The sequence below is a fragment of the Anoplopoma fimbria genome, chromosome 10 (assembly GCF_027596085.1).
Source record: "Anoplopoma fimbria isolate UVic2021 breed Golden Eagle Sablefish chromosome 10, Afim_UVic_2022, whole genome shotgun sequence".
In the NCBI taxonomy this organism is placed as follows: Eukaryota; Metazoa; Chordata; class Actinopteri; order Perciformes; family Anoplopomatidae; genus Anoplopoma; species Anoplopoma fimbria.
The window spans coordinates 20,532,682-20,548,503 of NC_072458.1; the positions used below are offsets into that span (position 1 = coordinate 20,532,682).

Consider the following 15,822-nt stretch of genomic DNA (forward strand, 5'->3'; position numbering starts at 1 on the left):
TAGCACAGAATAATAATACAGTAGTATTTAGCACATAATGACCTCTTCATGTGATATTGCTTCAAACCATCATTGAGTGATGTAGTTCTTTGTAATGACTATCAATAAGGACCAACTCCAGATCAATTGAAATAATTGTCACTGTTTAATAAACAGATGGCCTGCCACGTTGGCCCCAACTTTAAGCTTTCAAGTATCAAGCTAAGAAAAACAGTGAAAATAACCATAACATAAGACATAAGCAAAGCACTGCTCACAAAACTAGCAGAATCAGCCTTTTTTAAACATTAGGAATGCTGGACTTTCTTTTTGTACGCTGTGATGCGGTTGTATACATAATATTTTAACATTTGCCAATCCCGATTATTGAGAGCTGCTGGCTCAGCTCTTAGACACTTTTCACAGTCTCTCTTTGAAGGGACGATGCATGAAGTGATGAACCGCTTCATATGCTTTTCAACGGCTTTTACCTCTTCGTCCTGCCATGGTTTTCTTTTCCTGGGAGCTTTACCTGTGAGTGGGTGAAAAAAATGTCAACACATAGACCTTACACTTATGTAGTACATATCTTGTTTACCTGACCACACAAAGGACTGTACATGGTTCAGTCACCATTTCACACAAGATCATCGATGTTCAGAGATTATTACTGTGTTCTGGCACCCAGTGATTTATGCCACCATGGAACATCACCAGACCCATTAGCTTTAAGCAGTGGCACTGCGAGCGTACTGCTGTTGCAATTCACATTTGAGTTGATCTGATTTGTAATGAAAAAAAAAAGATTTAAATCACCTTTGACAGACATCACAGCTGTGAGCCGGTCATCATCTCCAGAAAGTGGCTTGCTCCTCTTGCTCACTGATGGGACTGCATTCCTCACCTCTGCTGATGATTCTATGAAATAGATGAATGATATATTTGTTAGATATACAGACAAGGAAACAAACATGAGAGGAAATGCCTTTGTGCAGCGGGACTCATTGTATGCTTGATGAGATTGAAAGATGTGGACTTAATTTCTGATGTTGTAATTTCTCTATTATTTAAGTCACATCTTATCCCTTTCAATCTCTCCTTTAAGCCACGTTCCCACTCGCGGTATTGGCTCTACTCGCTTTTGGAAGCTGGTACCTTTTGGGGGGACAGTTTCCACTGCAAAAATAGTACCCCCTGGATGACGCACAGGACTTCCATAAAGCTGCTGGTCCACTTGCTAGATATGAGTGGAGTCATCCAGCCTTTCTGTCGTTTCGCAAGTGAGCAACATGAAGGTTTGTAGCTCCCCCAAAGAGCATGGCGTGCCCTTTTTGGCTGCTGCAACTGACGCCTAGACACTTTTACCCCGTGCGTGGTTATTGTCTGTGACAAAACTCGGAACCAATCAGTGTCTGCAATGTGTCGAGGTCACTTTTTATAAAGTACGAGGCTGCTTTTGTGGAAACCTGAAGGAGCAGGTAAAAAAAAAAAAAAAAAAAAAAAAGTACATCCAGGTACCAGTAGGGCTGGGCAATTAATCGAAAATGGACCCTCGATCTCGATTCAGGGACACGTCGATGTTCAGAATTACAGAACCAGCAGTATCAGATATTTTTCACTGTCTACCCAGCCATTGTTTAATGCATTCAGGCTTACAGTTACAGTGGCCAAAGCTATATTCACCTTTATGATAGTTGGGCTGCTGTTTTCTGATGAAGAGAAGGCCATGTCTGAGATATTTTTTGTAATTTTCTGGTGTCCATTGTACTTATTCTGCTAAAATCAAAGAAGGAATTAAAAAAAACAACCTTCAACAGGTGTTGCGGCTCCGACACGGTCATCTTCTGCTGCTGATGGTGTATCTCTCTTGCGTGTTGGTGGGGGCCTTCTTCCTCTGTCAGTGGGGGCCTTCTTCTTCTGTCAGTGGAAGAGTCTCTTCTGCCAAAGACAAAGATTACAGGACATTGAGAAACACACACAGTAAACACTTCTTTTGAGATAAATGAATATATACCTTGAGATGAATAGTGTCGTCCCCTGGTTTTAGCTGTCTCATCAGTCTCAACAGGACAAATGACCATGTCTAGAGGAGATATAAAAAACTTGATTAGCAAATATAAACAAAAGCATGATGGACAAAAGAAAAATGACAAAACAACATACCATCTGGCCCTATTGTGATTTCATCCAGGTTTTGGCCATGGAACTCAGCCAATCTTCCTTGCTCAAGGGCCATGAGAAGCTTGCTAACCTTGGCAAGCTGCAGTGTTTTCTCAGGTAGTCGATAAAACTCACGATGGACTCTAATGTCATGCCCAAGAAAGTTAGCCAACTGGTCCATCTCTGTATCCGTCATGTTGAGAACCGTTGAGAGTGTTGCAGCATGTTTCCGCAGCCTGGTGGAGGTCAGTGCCTTGGGACACTTTGCACCACATGCTACTGCAAAAGCACGGAGGCAGTCCGAACCACGGAGATGCGTTTTAGCAGCTGGCCTTGCAAACATGTAGCAATTCTCTTTGAGTACCTCACAAGCCTCTCTCTCTGAAACCAGGAGTTCCAGTGCACTGAGCATTTTCTGAGTCACAAGAATAGGAACCGGTCTACCTCTTTTTCCCCTGATCACAATCCTTGTGAAATGTTTGCAGAGTCTTTTCTCTACTTCTGACAGTGCCCAGTCCAAATCCTGGTGATGATCAGACTTGTCTCTTGACAAAAATGCAGACAAGGGCATGCTTGCCACTTCTCCTTCCCTGCGACGGTTAAAGAGGATGATCTGTGCTAAGCACACCTTTGCCAAGTCTATCCAGGTCTTTGTGGAAGGACTTTCAGAGAGTTCTTTGCAGTACTCCTCTTGCTTTTGACTGAGAAACTGGTGCAGTCTCTGCACATCTTCTGTGAACGGCATCAGAGTGGGAACATTCCACTTTGCTTCATTGAGGTTACGTAGTGCTGTCGCAGAAATCATTTCATTCCACCTTTCGTTGTGGACTTCCTGAAACTCAGTGGCATTTTTCACAAGTTCATGGTTGTTCATGATCAAGCCCTGAGCTTTTAGGAGTTTGCTGACTTTGACCAATGTATGGCCAATTTTCTTGGCAAGTGATGGTATTGTGAATTTGTGAGAATCACTGTCATAGCCACAAGTCACCTTGACAGCTTTGATCACCTGCAAGTAATTCTTTGGATTTATGAAATCCTCCACTGTTTTTAAGGGGTAACTTTTCTGGCATTATGAACCAGTCTTCCCATTTCTTGCATTTTGTCACGCACACACTGTTGATTCTTGGCTGACATCCCACCCTTGTTCAACAGGTGCTGCCCAACATGGATGATGACATTGTCATTTTTCACAGCATCAGTGATCGGATCAGCAACCATGGCACTGATAACTCCCCACATCTGTTTCCCGATGTGTGATGGCACAGGCTGCATGAATGTACACATAGACTGAACACGATTTTTTCCTGGTTTGACAGGTATCGATGAAGGCTTAAGTTTGCAAATTCGCATATGTCGCCACAGGACTTTTCGTGTGAAAAGAGCTTGGCAGTATGCACAATGCATGAAATCCTTCCCCTGTGCATCTTTATTCGGGCGTTTAAATGGAACCAACTCTCCTCTCCCTGACTCCAGCACAGCAGCGTTGTGGGCATAGTTGCCTCTGTTGCGAATATAGTCAAGCAGTTTTCTTCTCTCCAAGGAACCCTTTGGTAAACTTATAGCTTGAGCCACATCAACTTTATCGTGGTGTGCACGTTCTAGATGTCTGGCCATTTTTGCATTTGCTTTTTTGCAATATAAGCAATACTGTCGTTTGTTGTAAACTCTTTTTCCATGCCTCTTTTGTGAAGCTTGCACAAGTATGGTGTCAGTTGCATCTTGACTTGAGCAGGGTTCTTCGTCTGTACTGACATCACATGTACTGATGTTTGTTCTCAAGTTTTCAAGGTCTGGTGTCGTGGAGTCACCTACTGTTGTGGAGTCACCTACTGTTGTGGAGTCACATACTGGAGTCACCACTTCAGAGTCAGAAAATAATTCACCCACTGGCCACCTTTGTTTCCTTTCAGTTGTTGAAATGCTGACATCACTTTCGTCACTTTCAGACGTGGAATCTGGCACATACTCATCGCCACTCTCTGATGTAGAGTCGTATAACTCATTCAAGTCTTCAAAATCTGTGTTTATCATCTGAAAATAAATTCATTAACTTAGAGGATGGATCGATAGTTGACATTATTGGACACCCAATTCACAGTTTAAACATTGTGACATTAGGTGCATCGTCATATGACATTTTAATCAGTTTGCCACTGATCCACCAACATAATTGAGTACTTACAATGATACTTTTTGTCCGTCTAAGTCTTGGGACAGCAATCTCGTCTTCATTTTGGAATTTTGTCTCACTCTGTGAAGAACAGCAATACAACACACACACACTGAAAAAAATGTAGATATTTGTGAAGAATATTGATTAACCAGCATCTGCTGTCACACTAATAGGATGAGCAAGCTTCATGGGGGAATGGCAAACACAGTCACCACTTGTCACCACTTGTCGGGACCGACATCCAGAGCTAGTCTTCACACAACCTGCCAACTCACAACAATAGAAAAGTGTGTGTCCAGCAGCTTGAATGAAGCCAGAAACAACAGGAGGTGACTCTGGATGTCTCTATGAATTCATCTTAAGTGCTCCACATGATGTACCTGTTCTATGGACATGACGTCATGGGTGTCATCATCCACCTGTGGCCCTGGAGGGACATCAGCATGGGAGCCATCCACACGAGGGTCATGTTGAGCATGTGTGCTTGCCTGCAAGTATTTCACATGGAAATTATTGCAATTTATGAGCCATAATCATCATTTTCAGGTCAAGGGTACAGCTATGAATTTGGATGTGTGGATACAGAGAAACCAAATTTGAAAGACATTAAGTTGAACTGCAGAGATTCTTCCTGTTTCATTAAGCAGCATCTGCTGTCACACCAACTGAATGAACAAGCTTCATGGGGACATGTCAAACACAGTCAAGTCACCACTTGTGGGGACCGGGTGTCCAGACTCAAAGAGCTACTCAAAACCTCACACAACCTGCAAACTCAAACTGGTAAGAAAGTGTGTTGTGGGGACCCCGTACATGTCCCAGATTAGAGGGATTTTTTGTCAATTGTAAAATCTCCACAAAGTTAAAATTGTGTCCTGATCATCCATTTAACATTAGCCATCAACACATCTCATACTAAAATGTCTAACAGTTCAGATTCACATTCAAGTCCATGATTATACACTTCTCCATGTCTGTCCACCAGCTTAAATGAAGCTAAAAAACAACAAGAGGTGACTCTGGATGTCTCTATGAATTCATCTTAAGTGCTCCACATGATGTACCTGTTGATTGGATGTGGAGTCATCATCCACCTGTGGCCCTGGAGGGACATCAGCATGGGAGCCATCCACACGAGGGTCATGTTTAGCATGTGTGCTTGCCTGCAAGTATTTCACATGGAAATTGTTGCAATTCATGAAATACAATTGATCATTTTTAAAGTTCAGACACATAGTATAAAATTATTCTGGATTTGAAAATTGTGCAGAACCACAATTTTCCACATACTTGACTTCTCCATGGGCAGTCATCCCCTCCGTAGTCGTAGGTGATTTCATCCCCCTCATTTATGTCTTTGATAGCAAATAGGCACAAGTGCGGCATCCCATCCACATCAATCTTTTTCATTCGGCAGTTAGGGCCTTTGTGCTGATCATTAAGAAGTCGCCCCAATGATTCATCCTCTCTTGAGGCATCAATGCTTAGAAGAAAAGAAGGTATTGCGAGTAAACCCATTTTATATTAATACATGCCGTTCCTCTACATAGAAATCAAATCAACATAAATGTTAACATATGGTACAATTTGATTAATTAATAATTCTCCTAGTTGTTCTTCTGAATATACGGAGTTTGGTGTTTTGTGTGCCAAGTATAGTTTAATTGCAACTTACCACCAAAATTTCCCTCGCCACTTGAAAGCAAAAAAAAAGGCAGTACACGATGGGTGGAAAACCTTTCGTCTTCTTTGGGCTTCAACATCATTGATCATATCACCCCGGTACTCCACTACAAATTCTCCTCTGGGAAATTTGCTTGTGGCAAATACTCCTCGTCCTTTTAAAGAAAAAAACAACAACAAAAAAAACAATAGATATGTTCAATAGTACAGGAAAGAGCATCAACATAACTTATCAATTACTTGGAGAAAATAAAAAGCAAAAAACACATCAATGTTTTACCTTTCTCTGCATTTATGTATTTAACTTCCAGTTTTGAAGTTTTGTCCGTCTTTGAGAGAACATGACGGATGGCATCACTTGTCGGACTGAGCCTTGGTGGCATTTGAAACTGCAGACATACATCTAAAAAAAAAAATATAGCGTTATTGACAACAATACATTTCTTATTGACAACTGATAAAAAACGGGGACCACAAATTTCAACAACTTTGAGAAAATCTCTGTCCAATCTGCCAAACTTAGAAAACTATCATTAATCTAGTTGTTGCTACTGACATTGTGTCAAACTGAACCAGAACAGGTAAAAAGCTACTACAGGTAAAATGAAAGCACCTCACATTTCAAAATGTAACTTAATTTGACAAAAATGTAATGCCAACTCTGTTTGGTAGTCCAATATTACTCACTTAAGTAATGTTGGTTCATTAATAATACAAATTAGTGTCTATACGCAAAGTCAAAGTCGATGAGAATATCTCTCCCACCCAGCCAGGGTTGTGAGAGATGGACACACACACACACACACACACACACACACACACACACACACACACACACACACACACACACACACACACACACACACACTCACACCATCATGTTTATAGGGATGAAGTCAGTCCATGCTGGCTGAAAAGGGAAAGATAAAGGGAAAACATGGAAGGAATTGAAATAAAAGAGAAAAATGTGAAATGGATGATGAAAGGAGTAAAAAGGTTGAGTCTGGGTCCTCCTGACCTCAAAGACTTTTCCCTGTTACCTCATCTCCTTTTTTCTCAACTTTCCATTCCTCTATAATGGTCAGTTCTGAAGGACCTTTCCAGTGAGACAGAAGATTTCTGATCATTTTTTGGGCATTTCTTTGCATTACTTTTAATAGTCTTTGTGTGCTTGTTATATTTGAAACTTTTCCTTCTGAAGCTGGTTTTCATGAAAGAGAAAAAGAAAAGCAGTCAAATTAAGATTCATTTCACAAAATGTAGCTTTAATTTCCATTTCCTTTAATGGATCACAGCCGCCAGAACTGTTCTGTCTTTAGTTTTTTCTTTGCACTGCTGGCTAGACTTGGTTTTGATTCACAGATGCAATCAAAGTGAATATGAGGTAGTGATTGAAAGATTTCCTTTGGCAGAGAGAAAGCAGAGAGTGAACACGCGGTGAACCTGAAACTTCAGCAGAAAACAGATGCTCGTCTCATCTCGACTCAGAAAACATTCAGAAAGTCTGCATCGATATGAAACGCTATCTGGAAACGCTGTCAGAATGTAAAGAGACTAGCGCCGCGTCGATGTCATGATGCAGCGTAAAACTTTGTTGAAATTGACTTAACTGGAAGTCTGCAGAGCTGTTTTTCTGTGCTTGCTGAAAATGAAAACTTTTAAGTAAATCTCAATAAGATTCAACAAAACTGTATTAGAAATAGCAATCATTTTTGTGTTGCATACATTTTAAAGTAGGTGTATTTAACATTCAGCACATTAATAAAGCAGAAAACAACTACTGGCTGTGTAAAGATGTAGTGAAGTAACTTCTACCTGAGCAGAGAATGAAGTCGCTCTCCTTCTGTTTGTGTTGTTATAAAGGAAGTGGACGTAGTCATCATGATGTCATCTATTGGTTTGTGGACGTTATGAAGACTCATGTTGGTCAATTTCACCTTCGCCATCTTGGTTTACAACCTTTGCCATGTGGCTTTTTTCTGCAACCAATGACCGAAACTATATTTGGAATGTGGAGGAGTGACGCAAAGATGCCTCTGGTAGCGGCAGCGACCTGTCAATCACAGTAAGCCTGCCCTGAAGAATACTCCGATTTATGGTCTATTTGACTCTAAATGGAGCATTATTTACTAAATGAACATCATGCTGACTTGAAGAAGACTTGAAACTAGAGATTGAGCCCATAAACTCATGTTTACAATGTTTACTGAGGGAATAAATCAAGAGAGAAGTAGAGTCATTTTCTCATAGACTTCTATACAATCAGAGGAGTCGCCCCCTGCTGGTCATTAGAGAGAATGCAAGTTATAAGACACTTCCGCATTTGCTTCATTTGGCAGAACCGGATCAGATCTGTGACTCAAACACAAATCGTGAGTCTTGTGATCTGTTATACCTCTAGACAAACATCTGAATGCTCTGTTTCCAAAGTAAAAATGTCTCTAGGGATGGCAATGTCAGTCTGTCCATCCCTTTGGTCCATGCTGAAATAATCTCAACAACTATTGGATGGATTACTGTGGAAAAAAGGGTTTCAAGAAACTGCCTCTCTTATATTATCTGTATCTTGAAATAGGGGAAAGACAGTCCTCCACCATCATTGCACAAAACACACTTGATTCAAGAAACGTCTTGAGACAAATTGATTTGTTTTGTTGGTGAAATTTTCCCAACTCTGTTTTTGAGTCATTGAAATTCATCTGCCCCTGCTGTGTGCTTCTAGTTGCTTAAGTATCTCGGGAGGCAAACTCAAATCACACCAGTAGGAAGCCATGCAAAGAGAAAAAAAAAAAAAAAAGTGTTTCACGAACAAAAAACCCTCAAACAGAGATGTTGCGCTGGTTTAATCAGAAGCAAAACAAAACACAGACTCAGTTGTGCAATGATTCTATGAGATGGACGTTTCTGCAGTGGATAAAGCAGCAGAGCAGACAGATGGAGGACTAGCAAAAAGGCTGAAGGCGCACACACACTCTGACACACGAGCCGGCGGACTAGCAGCGAAGTTAAATTGAGGCTGATTGTATTCTCGGCGTAGACTCGTCTTTGTCCCTAAGCTCTGTCTAAATATTGAAGCAGATCGTGGTGAAAAGAGCCGGCTATCCAGAGGATTCAACCCAATCTGCATATTCATCACAATTAATTAGGATTCCTCTCTCTGCCATCATTTTTTTTATCTTTCCTGCTTTATTTCTCGAGAGGCAACTACAAGACAATGCTGGGGCGGTGATCAGAATCAGTTATTAGGGGGGTAGGGTAGACGTAGCAGCACACACACACACACACACACACACACACACCTCTCACACACACACACCTCTCAGACTTGTGCATGATTCTGTCTGCATCAGATACGATGAGTGCTCCACAAGCAGCGTCCGTCTGTCTGTTCCTTCCAGTTCCGTCTCTCACTTTGTCTTTTTCCCTTCTTTTGTTTCGGCCGACTGCGCACCGGGCCGCCGCCGAAGACACTGAGAGCGGCCATTGTCTGGCGAGACACACAAACGAACTGTCGCTCAACAGCCTTCTCGCAAGGCTAACAATTTTAATTGCTAAAAGAAAGAAAGAAAGAAAATAGAGGAGCAGAACTCAGAGACTGTTCAGGATTTATAAAAGTAAAGAAAGTTTAATGAAATCTTTCTTTGTCGTGCGCTGATGGTTGCAAAAAGAAAGAAGCAATGAGTTTTTATGCAAGTGGAATAAAAAACGTGGCATGTAAAAACCTTATCCAGGTGTGTGATTATTCTGTGTGCAGGTGTTTCCTCAACTTGAGATACAATTGTAATTATTCAGCATAACAAAAATATAAGATGATAAGAAACTGAAATAAAAGTCTGACAGAAGTGATGCAGAGGATAAAATGTATGAGAGTAATTAAAGTGGTAAATATAGCAGCGCACAGGCACTAACTGGGTTTATCCTAAACTGCTGACGTTAGTTGGTAAAGACATGACTTTTGTGTGTTGACACCATAAACTGTATATAAGAAGTGGTCATAGTCACTGTGACGTCACACATTGGTTTGTGGACTCGAGTTTGGCATTTTGGCCGTCGCCATCTTTTATTTTGTAACCGAAATTGTCACGTGAGGGCGGAGCTAAGCTCAACTGCACAATGCTGCATGAGACATTTTTTAGGCGACAAAAATTTAAATCTAACTTTCATGAAATGGACCTGGATAAATATACTGTATGTACAGAAGGGTAGATGTGAAAAAATATATATATATTTAAAGTGTCAAAGAAGCCAGTAAGCGCATTAAAAACCACTGGAATACTAAAGTCCATGTAAATATACTTTGTTTTCATCAATAAATTGCCAGTGGCTCCTAAACTCTTTCTTTGTCTCCATTCACATGTCTAGTACTAAACAGTTGAACAAAAGACAGATTCTCCGTTCATATTTGTTACTTTTTAATCATTTAAGGGTGCCCTTATATTTAAATTCAGTGTTTCTTGGCAAAATGTAATGTATGCATCCTAAAGATCTAGCAAACTAGTCAAAAGTGCTTGTTGCATGGAGCCGCTTTCTTCACTGCCTCTGCGATGGCATTACTACGCTTCTTTGCTCATTTCCGGGATGCAACTGTAGATCTGTGGAATAGCGGGAAACCACGATTCGAAAAAATAAACGTACATTTAAATAACAAATGTCTGTTTCCTCAAAATTATTGCACAAACTCAGAGTGGTCCAGGTCCCATTCGGGGGGAAAAAACCCGCTATCGGGTACAATGTTAAGCTTTCAGCATTTCTAACAATGGAAATAGTCGAAAAAGTGAAAAGTCTGTCTTATTTTGAAGAAAGTCCAATGTGGTGCAACAAGCAGGAACATTCTGAGCAACAGGCAGTGGCCAAGTTATTTGGAAATGTGGTCTTGAGATTAAGAAACACTCGCACTAACAAAGCCAATGATAGAAAGAAGATACAACAGCCACAACCAGGGTCATTGACCAATGATGTACTGATATTTAAAAAGGACACAGGCATCTTTAAAAGCTCCTGTAAAAAGTCTAGTGATGACTTTGCCATTTATCTGTCACCTCAGGGTGATAAAAGTGTTGAAATCAGCCGAAAATAAGAGAAAAAAAAATGTGAGGGAGTGTGAGACAGATGACAGAAGTTGTCCATTAAGCGAGCGGAGCAGTCCTGGTGTGAATATTGCATTTCCATGTTTACCGCAATTACAGGCCTGTTCACTGGTTCACCTCTGACAGAGGGTAAAAATGGAAGAGAGAGACACTCCTGTGGGAGGATGAGAATATCTCTCCCACCCAGCCAGGGTTGTGAGAGATGGACACACACACACTGCTGCCACATCTCCAGCGCCTCAGTGGTTAAAGTGATCCTAATCTGTCTCTGTGTTCTGCAGGGAGCTAAAATCTTAAAATCTCTCAAAAACAAGTACCATTGAGACTCAAATTAGTTTTTAGCATTTTCGTCCTTGAATAAAGTGACAATGATCTTGATAGCAGTGACGCAAAGTTTAAGGTGAAACAACTAAAACTAAATGACCCCATAATCTTTTTGTTTTTATACCAGGAAGACTGAACTTTCGACTTTAGTGCGTTTCTTCCTTGGCTGTAAAGACTAGTCTAGCGAGGCTGACTCCCATACAAGGATTGCATGTGGAGGGAACATAATCAACATTTTTATTGTCCCTGAAAAAGGAAAGAAAGTCGTGGACGCCGACATGCAACTTTCAACTCAATGTGGGCGTGTCGCAGGAGACCGTCTGGGTCAAAGGTCAGTCTGACGACAACTTTGAACCACAGGCCAAAAAACGAACAATCTCCGCTTCCTGCTAATCTCGTCTAATAATGTCCCCGTAGGCCGACGTAACCATAATGTCATTACAAGGCTCTGTGTTCTTTACTTTGACTCTTTCGTGACATTAAGTCTCCGTTACTTCCAGCGTCTATTCTCCCACATCTGCTCACAGCGATGTTTAATTTCTCGTTTCCACTGTGGATATAAAGTATTACTTTAAAATCCATAAGAAACACAAAGCCAGCATAATGAAAGTCAACTTCTTTTGCCCGTAGTTCAACATTCTTATCTCCACTTACTGTGAACATAAAGGCCAGATTAAAATCGAGGGTGTCTCCAACTTTAGATCGACCTATCTGAGGAGCTGAGGATGTTAAACGATGTTACCATTATTGCAGATTAGCACTTCAGCTCATTTTTATACAGTAGATCTCTAGTAATTATCTTTTTTAATTATCTTTGACCTTGCTTTCATGGCAGTTTCCTTACTTTTATCATAACCTACCTTGCTGTCGCTGACTTTTTCTCTTGCTTGTAAAAAGTTATTCTGCCGCTGAATTCGCTCTATAATCACAGATAACTCTAGTTATTGTTGTTGTCATTGAAGCTATGTGTTTGTTCCAGCTTCCAGGACAGTTTAACTGCTCCTTGGCGTCTCCAGACCTCTGAATCTGTACTGAAGGGATGGAACGAGACCATCCTCCAAGAAAAATAACAAATATATGTTTTAGCAAAGACCTAAACGAAGCCTCAGACCGTGATAGCGTGCAGTTTGTGACGTAGCTGCAAAGGGTAGTGAAACCTGTTTAAATAGAAAGCAGCCGGCAGGTATGCCATTGGATCTCCATCAGATGAAAATCTAACACCAGCACGTGGCACAGATGCTGTGATTAACACCCTTTTACAGCTTGTAAGTGCTGGAATTGAAACCACAGAACATCTTCTATTTTGGTCTTATCTGTTGATGTTTTACCAGGACCACCATGTTTTCTCTCATCATCCACTTATTTAAAACCATAAGTTTTCCCAGAGTCGTTTTTGTGCAACTCAAATGTGTTTTCCACTTCAGCAACGGTGATTTGCAACAGTTGAGGGCACAAACAATTGATGTCGTCCTGCAGACAGAATCAGCTCTTCTGTGTCCTTCTGGGTGGTTGAATAAAATGTCTCTTTGTTTAACTGAGAGGACTTGTTGGATCTTACAAAACATATTATTTCATTTGATGGAGTAATGATTGCAGTGTGAGTGCTGTGAAACACGTTGCTCCATAGTTTCCTATGTTTGGATGAGATCTGGTGAATGTGACTTATGATTCATATTATTTTCATACTGAAGCATCTGCATTATTTGTTTCTTTGCTCTTTTATTCTGGGAAATTGCTGGGATGATACATAATCTTGAAACTGGATGAATATCCTCGGACATCCAGTAAAGTACGTTTGACTTTTTCCATCTCGTGGAATGACTCGTCAGGTCCTAAAGCAGACTATGCAGCAACAGAGTCCTGATGGTTCAGTCTGAACAACACGGGGCGGATGTGGCGAACTCTGAGCAGTTTTTACTGTAAGATGGTTTCAGCTTAACATGACCAAAGCTGAAACCACATTTTGCCACGGGGAGCTAAAAAACAGGGCTTGTGCTGTGGTGATGTAGCCGGAGCCCGACCCAAGGGTGGAAGTAATAAATTTCAATTACTCCCCTCAGCTGAAACCGGCTGCCTGCTTTTTTTTTTATTTCTTTTTTTCTGAACTTGGAAGTTTGTAATCCCGCTCCAAGGTATGTTTTGACCAAAGTATTTTTCTTTGCTGCATTTCAAATTGCTTGCAGGCTCGTCATACACGTCATTTACTGGCCAGCTGCAATCACATTGAGTAATTTGTGTTGATTCCAGTCTTAGTCGTTTATTCTGTTTATTTTGTGCTGTTTATTGAAAATCAGCTACTTGAAACTCAGCCCTGTTTTCTTGGTTTGCATTGTGTGCTGAAGAGCGACCTTGTGTCCCCAAAATGCAATCTTTTCAGAAGCCTCGTTTTGAGATGGATAACAATGCAGTGTGTTGTGACAGTTGTTAGTGTCCTCAACTGACAGGAAAAGCGAGTAATCTGCTCGGTCAAAACATAAATATCTGGGATTTAAGTTTAAAGTAATCCATTTAAAAGTGTACTGCACCAAATGTACACATTAAAGTGTGTTTACAGGGGTTGGGAAGTACTACTGCATGTATGAAAAAAGTGTGAAATCTGATCACATCCTTTAAGTCACTTGAACAAATGCAAGTTCCATAATCTGCAAATATAAAGGTGTACATATGTGTATGATGCTGTGTGAATTATTTATGGTGTTTAAAAATGCACTGTCCAATCCACAAACACGTATCAACCAGTTTGAACAAATGCAACATAACCTATAAATACATCCAAACTTAAATAAATACCAGTATTTTAAGTAACTGTGAAGGACTGAGGCCTCTGTGTGACCTAAATAAATAAACCACACCATCATCGAGAAGATTGGCTATTTCTATATAGTTATTCTTAATGCTGGTCATCGGTGTCATAGAGTTGGATTCCAGGTGAAATCATGGAAGAACCAGAACAAGGACTGAGCAGAACAGACTGTCAGAACATTGCTGCAGTAAAATGAAAGGTTTGCTAAAGTGATGGTGCTCAAAAACAAAAAAAGCTGTTGTCCACAGGGACCACCAAAATAAATAAATAAATGTTTTTTATTGCTGATTACTGATATTTGTTCAAGTTGAAACGTGTCTGATTATTTTACAAAAAATGACTCGCAAATTGCAGTACACCTTTGTCATTCTTGGTCTTCTTCTCGAACATGCAATGCACATCATCACCAAATATGAGACAAATATCTCTCCGTAGATGTGGAGTTAGAAAGAGTGAGCGTCTGTAGCCCGCTAATCTCGGTTTGAGGCTTGAAGCTAAGCTAGTCGCTACTAGCATAACATTGTCCTACTATGGTGAAGGCATGACTCGCCCAAGTCTGCCTCTGATTGGTTCAAACTGATATTTTTAACCTTACCAATCTCACAACCAACGAAGTCAACAGGTACTAGCCAATCAGAGGCGGAGTATGGCGGGTCATGCCTTCACCATAACAGGATTTGAAATTTAGCATGCAGAAGTGTCTGTGGTCGAGCTGCATTGTGGGTAATGTAGGCCCCATGTTTTAGAGGTTTGGTGAGCAATGCTTGATCAGTGGAGTACTCTTAAGTATATTTTCAATAACTGCAGGTTTAGTCCTCAACATTTCACCGAAGCATCACTTTTTCAGGAGTGGGACATTTTGCAGCTGATGCCAATCTGCTCTTTCCACCCTTGCACACCAAATAACACTTGGACGGCTCCGGCTTCACAGTGTGCTTCCAGTAAAAGAACTGGTGGTACCATCCGCTTTCCAGTTCACACACATACACACACACACACAAATACACAAAGTGTCAAACCACAACACACTCGCATTGCCAGGAAGGGGTCAAATTAATGGCTGACTTTGCAGCTCTCGGGCAGACGCTCAGACACACACAAACACACACAAACACACACACAATCATTTCCATTCCACTTCTCCCCCTTCTCCTCCCTTCCGCTCACTGCCACCCTCTGCTCCCCCCCTCGTCCTCTCTCTAATTTGCATAATATACTCTCTCCCTCTGAAGATGCACACACAAACACACACACAATAACACACACTCACACACAGAGCTGACAGATGGCACCACTGGCTTCAGACACAGCGCAGAGCGGGAATGTGAGGGGAATGGAGGGAAGAGGAGAATGTTCTGGTAAAATAAACACATGCACACACACGCAATAATACCATAATTATCCTGGGCACTGGCCTTGGCACTAACCTGGGGAAAACCCTGATGTGCCAACTCACTGCACCCGATGACCTACCAAAACCAGCAGGAGAGGAACACACTGTCACACACACACATATATATATATATGCCCATGCACAGGCTTAATTATGCAAAGACATGCATGCCTGCAGAAAGTCAGTGGAGGAGAAGGGAAATCTTAAGTACACAGACATA

The 15,822-nt window shown here is 41.1% G+C and overlaps 1 long non-coding RNA gene across 1 annotated transcript; it reads right to left on the reverse strand.

The window, feature by feature from the left end:
• Positions 1 to 210: 210 nt before the first annotated feature.
• LOC129096759 (uncharacterized) lies at positions 211 to 1,845 on the reverse strand. Its single transcript, XR_008531495.1, has 3 exons — positions 1,788 to 1,845; positions 796 to 897; positions 211 to 511 (listed from the first exon to the last, which is right to left on the reverse strand). It is a non-coding gene; the product is annotated as an uncharacterized LOC129096759 (long non-coding RNA).
• Between the last annotated feature and the right edge of the window lie 13,977 nt (positions 1,846 to 15,822).